The sequence below is a fragment of the Glossina fuscipes genome, unplaced genomic scaffold (genome assembly GCF_014805625.2).
Source record: "Glossina fuscipes isolate IAEA_lab_2018 unplaced genomic scaffold, Yale_Gfus_2 85, whole genome shotgun sequence".
Taxonomy (NCBI): Eukaryota; Metazoa; Arthropoda; class Insecta; order Diptera; family Glossinidae; genus Glossina; species Glossina fuscipes.
In genome coordinates this window covers 668,758-686,887 of record NW_023998439.1, presented here as the reverse complement: position 1 = coordinate 686,887, position 18,130 = coordinate 668,758, and the positions used below count along the sequence as shown (strand labels likewise).

Here is an 18,130-nt window from a genome sequence, read left to right as displayed (position 1 = left end):
CCTCTATTTCCTTTCGTCCGAAAATATTGTTTAGTTTATAGTTTAGTTTAGTTTCATCAAGGCCTATAATTGACGAACTTACTCGCTCTCCTTTAACTCTTTCTCGTTTTTTTTGCCTCTTTCGTTCGAATATATGAAGAAATATAGCGAAATATGGACGCAATTTTGCGTTGGATTTTCTTCCATTTACTTCGTTTGTCCGAAAATGTGGTTTACATTTCTGAAAAAATTTATTATTTATGAAAGTAATGCAATATTTAAATCTTTCTTTTCGCGCTCTTACGTGAGACAATTTGATCCGCCTTTCCCATCCAGTAGATGGCACGAAACGAATGGAGCGGCGGTATACTAACTTTGCTAAAAATAAGGTGCGCTATCAAACTATTCTCTGCCTCAATGGGTTGATATGTTAAATCCGATTGATGAGCTACACGTTATATATTTCCTTTTTTTCGACCGATTATTTTTTTATATATTAAATCGTGGATTATGGAAAAAGTGTATTAAAAATTGATTTCGTATGAAACGTATGGAATCGATCGTATCGAGCACTAGAGAGGATATCTCGAAAAATCATCAAGCAAATTAATCGGCATTAAGCATTTATTACTTGACTTATTAAACAAACCTCGTATAGTCAGTTCCATGCAATGACTTTGAATTAATATTCAATTTTTTGGTTTCCTATAACGGCACATTTGATCTTGAAATGAATTGCAAATTTTTATGATAATTATAGATTTATTTATTTATTTACATTTTTTCTATGTTTTATCGTATTATCGTCAGTAGTAGTTTATGTGAAATTATTAAAATTAGATGCATAATGCGGTTAAGCTAATGGTAATGCGGTAATTAAAGCGATATATACATTGCACAAATGTGTATGTGTTATTCATCTTTATGGTATAATTAGTATTCTTCACCACATATGCGATATCGATGCATATAATTATATTTCAATTTTTTTGCGGTTATATAGAATAGAATTTTTTGCATTCGTCATTACACATGCTGTGCATGCACGTATGCATTGACTCCTAATCGGACTACGGGCGTATTTAATAACGAATCATATCATGATGTGACAGTTCCACGTATCCTGATAATAATTAAAATGTATTTGCTTTTGTTTAGAGTTGAAATTCATTTATGTACTCAAACAAGTTATATATTGGGTCATGTAAAATGACTTGGCGGTTTTGCTGTACATTTTCGAACAAAACTTTGGTTAATTAAAAATCAATTTTAATCAAGTACATATTGACCATTGTTGTGTATGATCTTTTGCCATTTTTCGAGTGACTTCATAATTCCGTAGGTGTAGAGCTTCTGTGGTCGCCTCGTCGTGCTCGCATTAGGTTTAAAGACCCCCGTAAAGTACATACCCTCGTATATAAATACCCTTGAATATATTTTTTCTTAATATCGAATGTTGATGGTTGGGCCAGTTAAGAGACTTGCGACTACTACCGAAAACTACACGTTCGAATTTCACATGGACTTCAAACGCTTTATGCGGCGTCAAATATGTACCTTCGACCATAAATACCCTTGAATATGTATGTTGATGGTTAGGCTAGATAAGAGACGTCCGACCTCCTGGTTACGTATTAAATAATAAAGAAAATCTATTTTAGGAAATTGTGTGTAAGTTTCGATATTTACAACAAAATACAACAAACTATTTAAAATCGTTAAAGCTATTTAGAATAATAAAATGTACGCATTATATATATATATATATATATCAACTAAACAAGTATCCATAAGATTCGGAGAACGACGATGAATATGTTGAACGTTCTCCCATAACTGTCACTAAAGTGTAATTTAGTTTTATTACACATACGTACACACACACACACACACACATCCCATCGTATCAGTTCAAGTTTTATTTAGCGATGGATTAGGGTAAAGTTTATTCATAGCAAAATACAACGATATGAATAAATTTACTTGAAATTAAGTATACGACATTGGAAAGAAAGAAAAAAATTACATAAGTTCGTAACCGAATCTCTTGTACCCCTCGCCGTTATGCTAAAAAAGGGCAAAAAAAGTGAAAAATCTAAATATTGGAGAGGACGTGGCTGATTGTTTATTTTTTTAAAATAAAAGTTTTTGTCGCATAAGCGTGTGGACGTTGTAGGCGTGACCTTTGGAAAAGTTTAGGTCACTTCCAAATTCTTTTGTAAATTTGTAGGCGATATCTTTGTTTATTACAAAATATTACAAAATTACTCAGGCAGTCGAACAGACGGACATGTTTAGGTGCATTGCAAAGTTGAAATGGGCCAAGCATTTATATACTTTATGGGGCTTTTGAAGCTTGTTTCTGCGCTTTATAGAGATATTGAGAAAATATTAAAATTTTCATGCCCTTATAATATCGGGTAAGTGTGGTCAACTTTTTCCACCTTTGTACAGTTACTACATCATCGCCCAGGGAATATACATTTAAATTTTTGTAGATTTATTTGCCTTAGTTTATGAGTAACGGAAAAAAAACTTTTGAAAAACAGAAGTATTCTTAGTTTACATGATACTGTGGGCGTCTCCTTCAACCGATTTGATCCATTTTCAATATCGATCTGTGTTCAAGAACTTCCAATGTTTCTGCCAAATTTGAAGCCAATAGCTTCATTTTTGCGGCGAGGAGAATGTTTACAACAGACATTACACAGACAGATAGACGGACATGCTTTAAATGATATAGAATTTGATGCTGATGCTGTACGGTTCACTGATGCTTTCTTCTGGACGTTGCAAATGAATATACTCCTCATCGTTTGATGATGGGTAGAACAATGAAACAACATTGAAATTCATCATCCTTTTCAATGGGAAATTTTTTACAACAAGACAGGATAGGGTTAAGCTGTGAATCAAATCTACATAAGCGAACAGAATATATAAACTGGAACTGTAGTTCAGGCGCTGGCAAAATCCGGATGTGTAATGGGTTAAACGAGATCGGGGCGAGCATCGGAGATCAAAGCATTTTATATAACTTATTTATTGTTGTGTTGCTAGTATAACTGATCCGAGTTACTTACCCTTTTTGCTATTTTAACAACAAATTCCGTTATTTTGACATCGATGTCTCTTAAGTCTGCGCATTTACCGATAAATTTGCTTTTTCTATCAATTTGACGATAAAACTTTCGTTTTTTGACTCACTTAATGACGTCTTCAAGATAGTGATATAAGTGTTTAACACTGATGTGAATGCTATTGAACGGGCAACGGACATGTGGTTGCTTTTACATAAGACTATTGCAAGCACGTTGAAGGTCATTGATGTTCCAGTAGTTCCCAGTAGTTCTTAGCAGAGAATAACATCCTTACAACGATGACGTCAACTGATAAGCGACATCAATCTTAAAAATAGCATTAGAATGAGAATTTTTTACAAACAGTGTAAGCAAAAAAGGCAAGACGTCACACAAAAGGGCTTTCCATCAGAGTTGCTCAAAACTGCAATTGCTTTGCCAAAACTATTGTAAGATATCTTTGTAGAACGAAAAAATTAAATGAAGGAAACAAAATTCCCTTTTATCTATTGATTCAATTTGTATAATTGATTGTTCGTTTCTGTATTGTATATGGTTTTCAAAATCAAAAAAAAAAAAAAAAGAAAAAAAACAGAAAAGGTAGGGATGAAAAAAATGCTTTTTGAGAAATTAAATAAAAAAGAGAGAGAGAGAAAGAGACAAAAGATCATCCATTTTGTTACCCCGAAAGCCAATGTAAATAGAAGAACACACTTCTGATTGAGATTTGGATTAAACTTTTCTTTCAATACATTGTTTGGACATTGTCATTATTATTTGCCGACTACAATACGTACACAGTTGCAGAGAATGAAACTGACCTTGCAGTTATCATCAGTGAGTAACGCCAGAGAAATATGATAACAAATTTTTCTGCCTTTTTCTTACAATTACTTGCACAGATGACCTTGTAAAACCTTGGGCTTCAAATATCTTTAAAGAACACAAGGCAGTGATGTCAATTATTCTCTTCTGTTCAATTGTTCAATGTTGCTCTCTTGCGTCATGCTTACGCAAAACTGTCATCTGTCGAACTTGTTGTTTCAAATTCAAATCTTGCATGAATTTTGCGACACCCTGTATAATTGATTTACCCTTACCGATCTTAACTATTAATCAATCGATTCAAGCCCAAATGTATTGTAATAAAACCTAGAGTGAAACTTGAATTTTATTTCACGTTTTTACTTTTTTTTTTTTTTTTTTTTTTTTTTTTTTTTTTTTTTTTTTTTTTTTATTTTTTTTTTTTTTTTTTTTTTTTTTTTTTTTTTTTTTTTTTTTTTTTGCTTTCTATGTATCATTAAATTGTTTCCCTACGGTAATACGTATCATGAGCTGAATATTAATGCCTTTGCAATGAGCATTTAATGGGAAAACAATTTTCATGAAATTATGGTAACACGTAATAATGCTTGCTAACCAACCATATGCCATATAAATCAAATACGAATGCTTTTGCCTTTTAACAACTTCTCCCTCGAGGAAATGAGTTATGTTAAGTTTGATAATTTGTTTGTGAGAAATTGCCTCAAATGCCTCCACCAAGTGTAGAGTAGAGATTCTTGAGCCAGTGTAAGCTCTTAAGTCCTTTTCAGTCATATTTAGAGTTTATTAATAATTTTTATATTTAAATTTTATAATTAAAATTATCATACCAGTAAAACTAGTAAATGCCATGTTCCGTTAATCAAACTGTAAATTGCATTATTTTTAGAATTTCTAGTGTTGTTGTTCTAATCAATTAAATATAATTGAATAATTGAACTAAGTATAGGATGATAAAAAAAATATAGCATTTGTTTTTTATATCAACTTCAAGTATATCAAGAAAATTTTTTTTTCTTTTTAAGATATCTAGTTATGTCGTTTACACAACTGACTGCCCGTCAATTTTTGTGAAAAGTCATTTCTGGAACAACAATTATTTAACTACTTTTCTAACAAATTTTACCCTTATTTCACCAATAAGGTCGATAGATAATATTGGAATCATTAAGCCAATAATGGCTTAAATGAACCTCAAAGTCGACTAAAGTTATATTGCAACACCTTACAGGCAAGCTCCCAATGCACAGGCATTTTTCCAGATTGTAACAGAATATCCATAGTTGGTCTGTAACGCAGGGCTGATCAACCGCTCATACCCAGTGATCTATTGATGTAATTAAAAGGATCTTAACACATATAACTTTATTTGTTGACAGAATTTAATAGGAAGAGATTTCCAGAGTCTCATTTAGCAGTTTGCAGATTTGCAGGCTTATGAGACTTAGCTTGAGATACTATGACGTATTAGTGTACAAGAAAACAATTTATGACGTTGCGAAGAATGGACAGCCACGACAGTTGACAACTGTGTGTATCTCGGTCTAATTACTCTTTACTTCATGACTCGATCTTATCAGGGTTAATCTGCAATCGGTTGTTTACCGATAGCCCGGTCAGGGTTTCCTTTCAGCCCGAAGGTTTATAAGATAAGGATGGCAATTCGCACTGTCCCCTTTAAGTTTCTGTACAGACAAATTATATACACGTACACACACATGCACACACAAAAAGTCTAATAACAAATTGGGATCCTGTATAGTAAGGGAATCTTTTCGGATCGACAGTCTATAAGGACGACAGTGCAAATAGTTAGCTTAATGATGTCTTTCCGGGCAGACAAGCTTAACATATGGTCAATAAAATTTTCTCCCAATGAATAAATGAATTGATTGATTGATGAATTGACACGTGATGTACTGCAGTATGCACCAATTTGTTGAAACTACATATTGTCCAAGTCAACATTATCACACAAACATCTGTCCTTTCGTAGACGTACTTCCTGTTGTTAGAATTTACAACGTCAAATATAATACACACACACTCACATGTATATAGTAAAGTAAAAATTCTACATTGGGATACGGGCCGGACCGTCTATAACGCTTCGCTTAATAACAAACTAATTTATATGACGAAGGCTTTGTGCGGAAAATCGGATACTTGGAAAAATTATTCGAACCGGATCATTTTCAATAGCGTTCATCTTTTGGCCAAAACACGGTAGAGTATGAAAATTTATTAAAATATATGAAAAGATATGTCTGGTAGATTGATCACAAGAAAAAAGACGGACAGACAAACTTAGAAAGTGAATCCGAATCGATTTGTACAATAAAATGTGAAACTATCTGTCTGTCCACCTACCAAAGTCGGGATGTAGGATGTAAAAATCGACCCTTTGAAAACCTTAAATGTATCCCAGCAACTACATGTGGCCCATATAATGGCAGATTTCTAATTAAATCTTTATATAAGTAAGGCCAATGGAAAAGTCCGTCCATAATTTTAAGCTTTTTATATATTTTCTTTCGACTTAACAGCTGTCCAAGTTCTCTTAGAGACTGATTATAATTTTCTTATTTTCCTATTTAATCTAGGACTTGAAATACTTATGCAACTGTTTGAAATTGTGTTAAAATATATTGCATTGTTATTATATTTCCTTCCTTTGGAATTTGTTTTCAATTTAAATAATTGCACTCAATGCTTACTTTCTTCATTTCAAACATTTGTGCTCATATGAATTATTATTAGGGTGATAGCGAGTGTGTTCTAGCATTGATATGGTTTAAGGCGAGACAATGTAATGTAACGTAAATACATAATCACATTATCATTTTGTATACAGATTTCTAACCGTCTTTCCTATTCCTTCTCCCCTCTACTATGCCCCTATCTAAATAAATTACACTGCAATCATTTGAGAATTGAAAAAAAAAATTTTGCTTTTCCTTTCATTTTGTGTGGGAGGTGTGGGTTTTTTAATTTTTATACCCTTGCGCCGCTTGTGGTGCAAAGATATGTTAAAGCTTATGCGAACGTAAGCAATACCCAGAACGGCTTAAGAGCAATCCACCTTTTAGTAGATAGATGTAAGTTTGTCTGTCCGTCTATGCGTTGATAAACCGATTACTATGATTCAAATAATCCGCATCGGATCACTTTATACCGTTACATGAACAACAATATAACCGAAAGTGTGTGGTAGGGTAATTGTCCGGCCATACTACTATTACTTATTATATTTTTGGCAAAAAAAAAAAACAAAAAAGAAATTCTATCGAAATGATGATATTGTGTTTAAAATGATTGATTGCTGTAATCATCTTAATTAAAATATTAAAATTTTAATAGTTCATGTTTATCTTGCGTGTGTGTGTGTGTGTGTATGTGTGTGAGCAAACAAGTTCACTTAGCTAAAGTGTGAAATAAACGACGTTTTAACGTATCGCTTACAAAAGATATGTACACATGTGTATACATGTATATATATATATATAAATGTATGTGTGCGTCATTACGTAAAGCAGTAAACAGCTATGCCGGCCAACGTTGTTAAAACTAAATACTAACGAATGGGAAATTTATATTTCTTTTCGTTTTTTTTTTCGCTTTTCTTTGGTTGAGGCTAATTTGGGTTAAGGCGTCAGCTAAAGTAAATAATTATTTTTTTTTTTTTTACCGATATGAACTTATGAAGAATTGCTTCATACGGAAGATTGATTTAGGCAAATTTGGGATCAAAATGTATTCGAATTTTGTAATTAGTTAAAAATAGCATTTTTCATTGTTATACCTAGCACTCAAGAATGGAGATATACTCGTGTCCAAGACCTAAAAGGAAGCTTCAGTGATCCTATAAAGTATATGCACTCTTGATCAGCTATGTCTGTCCGTCTGTCTGGTGTGGGTCGTTATCACTCTACTGGTAACAAGAATAACGATATCGCCATCAACTTTGGTAGAAACATTGGAAGTTTCTCCCGGCAGATTGTTAATGAAAATGGGCCAACTTGGTCAGAGTAGTAGAAGTCCGCAGTGTTGCATAAATTGAACGAAACTCGGTTTTTTTTAAACAAATAATTGTGGATTTTTGGTCGTTAATCGGAAATTATTAAAGTTAGAAAGCTAAAATTTTCCACATTTACTTTACGAGACACTTTATTCTGTAGGTCCAAAAATGGAATTAATCGGCCTTGCCCACACAAACTTACGAGTAATTAACTTTAATTTTTGTCACATTTTGTGTGAGGTTTTATGCTTGTTTATCACAAGGCAAACAAGACAGGATGTTTAAAACTATTTTGTACACTCCTCAAATGAAGATATATTATCTGTCTAAAAATGGGTTCATTTTAAAATGGATATGGTAGACACCGCGATTAATTTTTTTCTTATTAACACCAGCGATATGGGTATCAAATGGAAGGAGTGGCAGAGTAGAATGCGAAAAGCGTAGTGGGTGGGTGTATGCGAGATTCGGCCATCGTCCAATATAATTTCCTGGCTTGTTTTTCTATCCTACACAACTTCGAGCATGAATATAGGTATAAATTTGGGGATATGTATGCAACACCCAGAAAGACTTGACGGACAGACAGAAATGAATTCGTCCCCTCTGCCCTTTTATTGCACTAATTAATTTTTAAAATCATATTCTTTAAGTGTGAATGAGATTAGCAGGATCATCGTTAATGATGACAAGACCATATCCAAGTTCAAAGCGAAGGCATACTTCTCTTGTCGACCACACTTAACTGTTAAAAGCTTTTTATTGTGATTTGAACAATGACTTCCTTTTTACGATTTTATTAACTTAATAATACGCTAATTAATAGTATAAATATTATTTAGATTAATAAGAGTAAGAGTGAGAAAGTACGCAGAGTACAAGTGTTAATATCAAAAGGGCGTTGGTTAAATATGAAAAATGATTTTAGTTAATTAGATCCTTGACTTTGCCACACTGAAATTTATAACTCATAATTAATATTATTTAAGGTCGCCACAGTAAATTGTCTATTTATTTATAATTGCATATAGGGTAATTATGTATATATATATATATATATATGTTTGTCTTGCTTGGAAAACTTGAATGTTTATATTTAACAAAATTTAATGCTGTCAACATTTTATATACTTTAGCGTTTGAATTCAAATTTATGAGACGTACATCTTTAAGAATACTTATGCCTAAATTATCATCTACAGATAGTATCAACTATAGTCCGGCTTCATCGTCACCAGGTGATATTATTGATGAAAAAACAAAAAAAAAAAAAAAGTCGTTTTTGAATTTGTTCTTGTTTGACTGTTAGAGAAAGAGAGAGCAATCGACAACGCACATCTTAGAAAATGACACACTCGGTCTCGCACTTGGAATGAATTGTTTATAAAACAATTAAATAAAATAAAAAAAAAATAAAAAATATATATATATCTATATAGTACATAATGAAAATAATAAAAGATTAATATAAATAAAATAAAATATATATATACATATATATGCTTTTATATATGCGTATATATAAAAAGAAAAAATGTATATATATATATATATAAATATATATATTTATATATATATAATATCTTATATACACACATATATATATACATATATGCAAGCATGTATATAAATAAAATGAAATATATATATAGAAATATATATATATATTAACATATATATATGTACATATATATTATATCTGTATGTATGTAATTATATATATATATATATATATATATATATATTTCCGCAACAACTTTAAATTCTAAAATAAATTGTTTAGTTGTCACGCACTTAGAGAAATCCTTTTAGCACAAAAGTCAAAATATTTCTTATTTAATTGAATCAATTCCCTTTAATTGTATACAGTTCGCCTGTTGATCTTAAAATTGTTTAGCATTTCTTGTTTATTCTGATCTAATTGCTTAGCAAATGACATATTTTTCAATTAATTTTACTTATCTTCTTTCTAAGTGTAAGTGTTCTATGCTCAGCAAACAAATTTGTTATTTATTTTTAACTATTTATAATTGTTTTGTTATGTTTCACGTTATCTTCTCTTTCCCGTAAAAGAAAATGTGACGACGCACTTTTTTTATATGCCTTTATTTACACAAAATTATACAATATATACTTGAGAGCTCAGTTAAAAGCCAAAACAATACAACTCGAAATATGTTAGTTCTATGTAATGTGAAGATTTTGAAAGAAAATTTTTAAGAAATATTTGTTTTATATTGCATCGTAACCAAGAAGTTCGGAATTATCAAAAATTTTGTCGTTCAATTAACAAAGGGGCAAGAAACAAGCGTCGGGATCAGCATAAGCATCCTCTGCATGGGTGCGGATATTCACATTCTTATCTTATCCGTAATGGCATCTTTCGAACTTGAAAAAAAATCGATCAAGTGAAAAAGAGGTGAGAAGGGCTATCACCAGGTTTGGAGCATATATTGATTTAGGATCTGACTGCTCAACGCCATTCAATAAATAGTTCTCATCGATCAAATGGGAGAATATTTTGTGATTAACTTGTAGGCTATCCTAGACTTGATCCAGAGAAAATTAATTTTTTCAATAGGTCAGTAGACCGTAATAATTTTCCTATAATACATAGAAAAACATGACAGGGAACGATTTCCACATGAGATGGCTTTACTTCATTAATTTTCAAAATATATTTATTTTAATTGCTATTTGATGAGATGATAAGGATAATAATCAAATAATCAAAGTGGAAATGATACAAATTGCTCTCAAAGGAATTGACTTCGTTAGTAATTATACCCGCTAAACTACGCGCGCTTGAAGGTGAATTGCGTTTGGATGACTGTGTGTAACGCCTCAAAGATCTTAAGTTAGACTCTTCGTTTATTATATGAATCGAATCAGAACAATTTTCTGAGTAAATTTGAGCTTGTCTGTCTATCTGTCCATCTGATGTTTATTCATTATCCGGTTGTATATACACTGCAAGTCGGAATTTTCAAAGTATTTATAATAATTTAGTAGCTTACAGTCTTTTCTCAACAAGAATGAAACCTATGCAAAATAGATTGGATTGAGAATCAATTTTTCAACAAATCGCTATGTATTGCCCCATATTGAAAATATTTGTTATATTAAAAATTTCTTGGGAAAAAACACTGACTAATATACTAGTATAGTATTTGAACATAAAAAAACTGACGTGAAAAATTTGGATCCGGTACACCAAGTTTTTGAACCTCATCTCATATAAATGTTTCTACCAATAGTAAGCTTTTATATGGCAATGAAGAGTAACTTTAATTATTCTGCGATAAAAATTGCTACACAAATTACTATTAAAATTGACTGCAACTAATTTGGACCATATAGGTATACATTTTACTCTTCTGTATTGCAGAAAAACTGTTCGCGTTAAAAGTAATCCTTTGTATGGTAAAAAGATCTGCATTTTTATGTTTTATGGTGAAAATGGGCGCGTAATAGTAATTTGACATTAACCACAACAACTTTGGAATAAGTAGATCTATTTTTTTGATCCAATCATACTTTCCATGGAAGTAGACTTTTGCAAGGCAAGCAAAGCATTTTATCACGAAAATAAATAAAAAATTGTGCTACATAAAATGATGTAGGATGTTTAACAGTCGACCATGCCCGATGATAACGTTCTTACTTGATTTTACTGGTTTTGACAAAACTAGGGGAAGATTAATAACATCTTTGATAAGAAATTTAATTTTGCTAAAGTTGAACCACGTCAGTTCTAGTTTTGGTTTCCATTCTCATATAAGACTTCCTTTGCTTTTTCTTCGATAAAATATATAATTATTGATATTTTTTCACCAAAATCGATTAGGAATTTTTGTTAGAGTTTAGGTGCTTTTTTTTTAGGATATGTAATAGTTCTTGGAATCGAACTTGCTGGTCAACTGCAATGTTTATCATGTTTTCTCCGCATTCCCGACTTAAATCAATTTCATAATAACCGAAATAATTTTTTGTAAATGTAATAAATTTTATTGTTGCTATAATAATCGTAAAGTTATTCAATTATATACAGAAGCATATAACAGCAATGACAGTCAGTTAAAATTAGTAGATATTAAAAATATCCATATATGTATATATATACACACATGTATACATGTATACATGAAAAACCCAACAAAGTTTTTTTTTTTAAATTTATTTGTTAGTGCTAATCTTAGCAGTGGGTAAACGATAGATGAATCAGATTCGAGTGGAAGTAAAATCGAAAATTCTGGCATAAATGTTGTTCGGGAATGTATGTATATGTTCTGAAGCCTCATCATCTCATCATCTCGGCCATTTAGCAATGCAACACAAGTTAGACAATGCATTGAATTGAAGTCTTTTGTTAATTGTGAAGAATTCTAATCTCCTTTTTTTTATATCCCTTAGTCTACAATAAGATTTTAATTAAGATAAGCACGCCATTAGAAATACCAAAGGTTGTCTTGGTCTCACAATCAGTACAATTTTCTGAATTGATTTAGTTCGTCTGCCAGCCATAGGGACTATCACAGCAGCAAAAAGCTGACATTGCTATAGTCTTAAGGATGTAGGCTATACGTACCATGTCCAATTAAAGATCGCTTGCTTGAAAATATTGTAGTTAAGTCATTGTGCCACTAACTGCTCACTCTAAAGTTATTGACATAGTTGAAGACCAAAATATCATATGAAGCTATATATGTTTATTATTCAGTATTTTCCTCCATGAAATAATCAAAACAGAAAAATATTCTAAACCGATTGAATTATGTCTGTCTGTCCATCGGTCCATGCATATTTGTATTCAATCCGCTAATGTCAAGCTTGGAGACTTTTTCACGAAATTTCTTATATTTCTAAGGCCATTCATATATACATATATTTTAAAAAACTCTCTCCAACTCTTCCAACAAATAACAAATCAGTAAAAAGCAATAAAGTCTAATTTTTGATAGTCTATTGCTGACCCTCCCATGCGACTCTATATGTATGGCAAGAAAATTTAGTTTTTAATGTGTTATGGTAAACATTAGTCTTTCTTCTCTACCTGTATCAAATTTCCCCCTTCCTTTCTCCCTTCCCTTCATATATAGGTGTTTATGAAAAGTAAGCCTTCTTATGGAAACAAATGGATGAAGAGTAGTAACGTCTTTGACAAGGACGTTGATTTTCTTAAATTTGGAACACGTTTTTTCACGTTTTGGATCCTCTATATACATATAAGCTACTGGGAAAAGTATGCCTCTGCTTTAAAACGAGCTATAATTTGTGATGTTTTACCACAAAAATAAATGAAGATGTAGTGACATGGGGTAGTCGACTTTGCCTGAGTATTAATTGTTGTGACATAGTTTTATCTGCATATAAGTTTTCAAATTCAAAAATCGATACCTGCCCTGCCATAACTCAACCATCATTTGTCTTTGTTGACAAATAAGTCTCGATTGCTGCGCAGCAACCAGTGAAGTGATATTTTAAGACAATGATGTAAATATAAATCATAAGTTTATTCATTAATACATGAAAGTGCTTGTGTCATGTAGTAAACAGCACTTGACCTTAAGGCGTCGATATTTCATAAGATTCGCGGATAGAAAAAATAAAAAAAATCTCAAAGGGTTATCTAGCAAAACATGAAAATGGATTTCATTACATAATAATTTATATTAAATTAAAAAAAAAAAAAAAAAAGGAAAATAAGTTTTGCTCGAAAAATTTCTTCACTTCATATTCGATCAAGCAAAGCAGTATAGAGAATGTATATTAGCCCTTCGGATTGTCAATGTAGTTTAATTCATGCTAACCATTAGTATTAAAATTAGCTAAATTTATCGTTAATATCGGGCTTAATATTTTTATATCCATCACCGAAGATTGAGGGGTATATTCATTTTGTCAAAACGTTTATAACGTATGTATAAGGAAGCATCAGAGACCTCACAAATATATATATACATATATATATATATATTCTCGATCAGCATCGAATTCTAAATCGATTTAAGCATGTCCTTTTCTACGCCTGTCCGTCTGTTGTAAACATTCTTTTGGCCGCAGTGAAATGAAGTTATCGACTTTAAATTTGGCAGAAACATTGGACGTTCTTGCACACAGGCTGATATTGAAAATGGACCAAATCGGTCGAAAGACACGAGAACACATCTATTTTTCAAAAGAAATGAAAAATTTTTTTTTGCTCATTACTCATAATGTCTGCCCAAGCATATACATACACAAATACATGCTCAAAAATTTGAACGCATTATCTGTAGACGATTCTGTAGTACCTGTGCAAAAATGGAAAAAGTTGACCGCGCCTACCCAACATTATAGTGTATCAAGGTTTAATTGGTTTTGAAAACCTCTATAACGCTTAGAAGCGAACTTCAAAAACTCCAAAAAGTATATAAATGCTTGGCCAGTTTCAAATTTGTCACGCCCCTAAACATGTCCGCTTGTTCGTCTGTCCATCTGTCTGTTTGCGCCACTTTGCAGTATTTGTGGTAAGCATTGTGCAAATTAAAAAAAGAATATGGAGTTGACTTAAAATTTTCAAAGGACACGCCTACAATGCCCACATGCAATAACTTTTATTTTGAAAATAGAAGAAATCAATTCCGCCCACTTCTTATTATTGACCATGAAAATTTTGTTCTTTTACTTCCTTGGCCTTTTTTAGGATATCAGTGATGGGTGTAAAATATTCAGTCCCGGCTGAATTTAATTTTTTTTACTTATTTAGATTATCTTAAGAAAATTTTGGGCATTTTTCCTTATAGATCCTCTGGAAAATAACACAACGGACACGCAGTCCCTTTACGAGGAGATTGACTTGTAAGATTTGCTTGCTGTAATTTAGTGAAACTGTTAGATTTTTTTCTCAGAGATACATTTGTTTACTATCATTATTACTCAATGAGTGCAATTCCGCTGATTGACGATAATTTGGAGACTTTTTGAGAGTAAAGATATTTTCTAATGTTTTTGTCTGCATAAAACGTAAGAGAAATGCAATTCTCGCATCGACAATTTACGTCGATGGGCTTGAAGTATATTAATTTTGTCTTTCCATTTGTAATACTTAGAAATGGTCGTCGATTGGTATGCATTTTGCGTAAACTATGTCCGTCTATCCATCTACAGTCATTAATAGTAAAAGTTAATGAGCATTATACACGATCTTCAATCGTGAATTTGTGCTATCTAAGTGATTGGACAAAGGCGACGGTAATTACGATTAAAAAAATCTGAAGGAGATTCCTGCAGCAGAGACGACATGATTGGGATTAAGAATCCTAAAATTCTACATTATTCTCGCTATGCAGTGGCTTTGCTTTCTAAAACGATCTACTGAGATGACCACGCTCTTTATTGCCAAAAAGTTCTTTCAAAACTCAAAGTTAATAAGAAGATGTCTTTGGGATAGATCTTCGGTATATAGCGTATCATAGAATACTCTAAGGAATCCACCTTCTTCCTTTTTAATAGGCAAACAGAAGACTATTTTCAATGAAGTAAACCCGTGCGTCAAGCTTACGTGTATGCTTTTACGCGTAATTTACTTACACTGACGTGTGCCGGATGTGTAACTATTTCTTGTGCAGATCATATTCATTTTCGAGTGTAACCTATAGAAGCAAGGCCGACATATCCTCGTGACCGGTTAGTTGCCGATCTCGCAAACGGCTGGTTAGAAAGATCTTCTAAAAGATGAGAAGATATCAATGCGCCTTCTGGCGAAAAGTCTAGACTTCCTACCCCAGCAGTTACTGGGTGAACTTTAGAAAAATATCGCTTCATGTAATGGGTGCCCAAGACTCGTGTTTAATTTTTGTTTTTTTATGTTGTGCTTAATTTTAAGATAGTCAGACGACCTACACACACACACACACACACACACTCAAACTCCACTGAGGTCCCACCATCAGGAGCGTGCTAGCGACAACCAGCCCCCGCGAAGTAATACCTAACGGTGGTCCCGCGGGGGAGAGTGGTAGACGAAGTGTGTGTGGGGGGTAGTTTTTAGTACGTATGCGCCAGGGATGGCGAATCGTGCATGCTGCTACTAAGACCCAGCAGTATCTTTCGATGATTTTCTACCTCCAGCTCACAGAGCAAAACAAAAAAAAAAAAAAAAACACACACACAAAAGAAATCAATGCGCCTTCTGGCGAACAGTTTAGAGTTCCTACCCCAGCAGTTACTGGGTGAACTTTAGAAAAATACCGCTTCATGTGATGGGTACCCAAGATTCGTGTTTAATTTTTGTTTTTCTTTTTGTGTTGTGCTTAATTTTAAGATAGTCAGACGACCTATACACGAACTTGTTAGACTGCATCGCGTGTTTATCTTTTTACATATGAGCGTTTGATACGAATTTTTTTTTTTTTGGTTTTCTTTTTTTTGTTGTGCTTAGTTCTCTATCACTTACATCACAATGAAAGCAGTTCGCCGCCAGTCCGTAAACAGTTCGCTTATTAAACGCAAAATATAAAAAAATTTAATAAATACGCGGTTTTTATTTTTTATTTTTTTTTTTCAAAAATTAAATTATTCTTAGCGTGTTCTTAAAAATGATTTCGAAATGAACAAAAAAACATATGTGTATGTAACACAGATCAAATGTGTGTGATGTTCGGTGTTTTTACGAACTGAGCAAATAAAACGGAAACTTGGTTATAAATAAATTGAATATCATATAGAAAGTACAATATATGAGTAATTGTTTGCTTGTAAACGATTATGAGATTTTATTAAATTTGTATAACAAGAAAATAAAAGCAAACGTATATAAATAATAATCAAAAAAAAAAAAAAAAAAAAAAATCTGCTAAAATTGAAACTTTATCGTCATTTAAAAAAGAAAAATAGTAAAAAAGAAAAAAATTTGTGATCAATGTAAGAGACAAATAGGGGCGTTTTCTGCCAACACACGTCGTTAAGCTTAAGTTCATTAACGCTAAAGTTTAAAGATTAATCCTTGTAACGTTCCGCGAGATCTTTTTTTTTGAATCCTTGTATAAGTCGAATTCATCGGATGTCTTCAATTGCTGGCTTAATGCCCATTACGTAGACTACTGTCCTTGTTCTCCTTTCTGACGATGCTTTGATCCTGGTTTGAAAAAGTTTCCGCAATTTTCTTTGAATGAGATTGGGATTGAGAACCTTATTGTCATCTTTGGCAGCCATCTTCGTTACATTTCTCGGCCCTTTCCCCAATTTATCTATTTTCTCTCTTTTCCAATTTAACCGTTCGAATATTAACTCGATTTGAAAAATCATTCACTCGATTGCAAGGGATGATAGGTGTATTCATTTCGCCCAAAACGTTTGCAGCACCCAAAAGGAAGCTTCCCTACACCCTATAAAGTACACACTTTCTTATTTGCCATCAAATGCCTAATCGATTTAAGCTCGCCCTTCTGGCCTATTCGTCTAAATAACGCCCATGGTAAATATCCTGTTGGTCGCAAAAAATAAAGACATCGTCTTCAAATTTGCAAAGAACATTGCAAGTTATTGCACGCGGATTAGTATTGAATTTAGGGCGGACAGAGGGACAAACAAAGTTGAATTAATCGGAGTATAGGAGATAAATGCATAAGAAAGCTCGTAGTGAAAAGAATGCTTTATTCCTCTAATAATAAAAATTGTAGCGCATCTGTAATAGTAAGCGTTAGCCGTTTTAAAACAATAAGTAACTGCCGCGAGACGGCAAGCACGAAAGGACTATCTTCAGCATATTCACATGCACCATGTATCATTTTTATTACAGCAGACAATAACAATCCCGTTCAGTGCCGTTCTCGATTTTGTCTGGCGACGATTGACCACGAAACCGCTACTCAAAACCTGGTTTTCATTGACAATTAAAATTTTGCTCAATTAATCGTCTCATACCGCTGGCACCCTACACATTCAAAACCAACTGAGCATTAGCATGCAGTTTTTTCTTCTTTTGCTCATCATGCAGCAATTTGGAGATCTGCCCAAGTTCTTGCCATAAATAAAATGCAGCTGCACTGAAAAACCGTTCGAGACTTTGCGCAGCCATTTCTTGTCATTCATTTTACATTTCTCCATCAATTTCTATACGAAAACTGAAATCTTTTAGCTAAGCACAGGTCCTGAACGAGTTTTTCGTGCGACTAACAAATCGATCGATATAAAATCGATCCACTATCCGAGCATTAACAGATGCTATGCAAACTATTATAATTCA

The 18,130-nt window shown here is 32.6% G+C and overlaps 1 protein-coding gene across 2 annotated transcripts in view; it reads left to right on the top strand.

Annotated features, from left to right (window-relative positions):
- The window catches only part of LOC119638184 (oxysterol-binding protein-related protein 8), a 46,732-nt gene that overhangs the window by 15,552 nt on the left and 13,050 nt on the right, over positions 1–18,130 (top strand). The gene's annotated exons all lie outside the window — the stretch shown is intronic.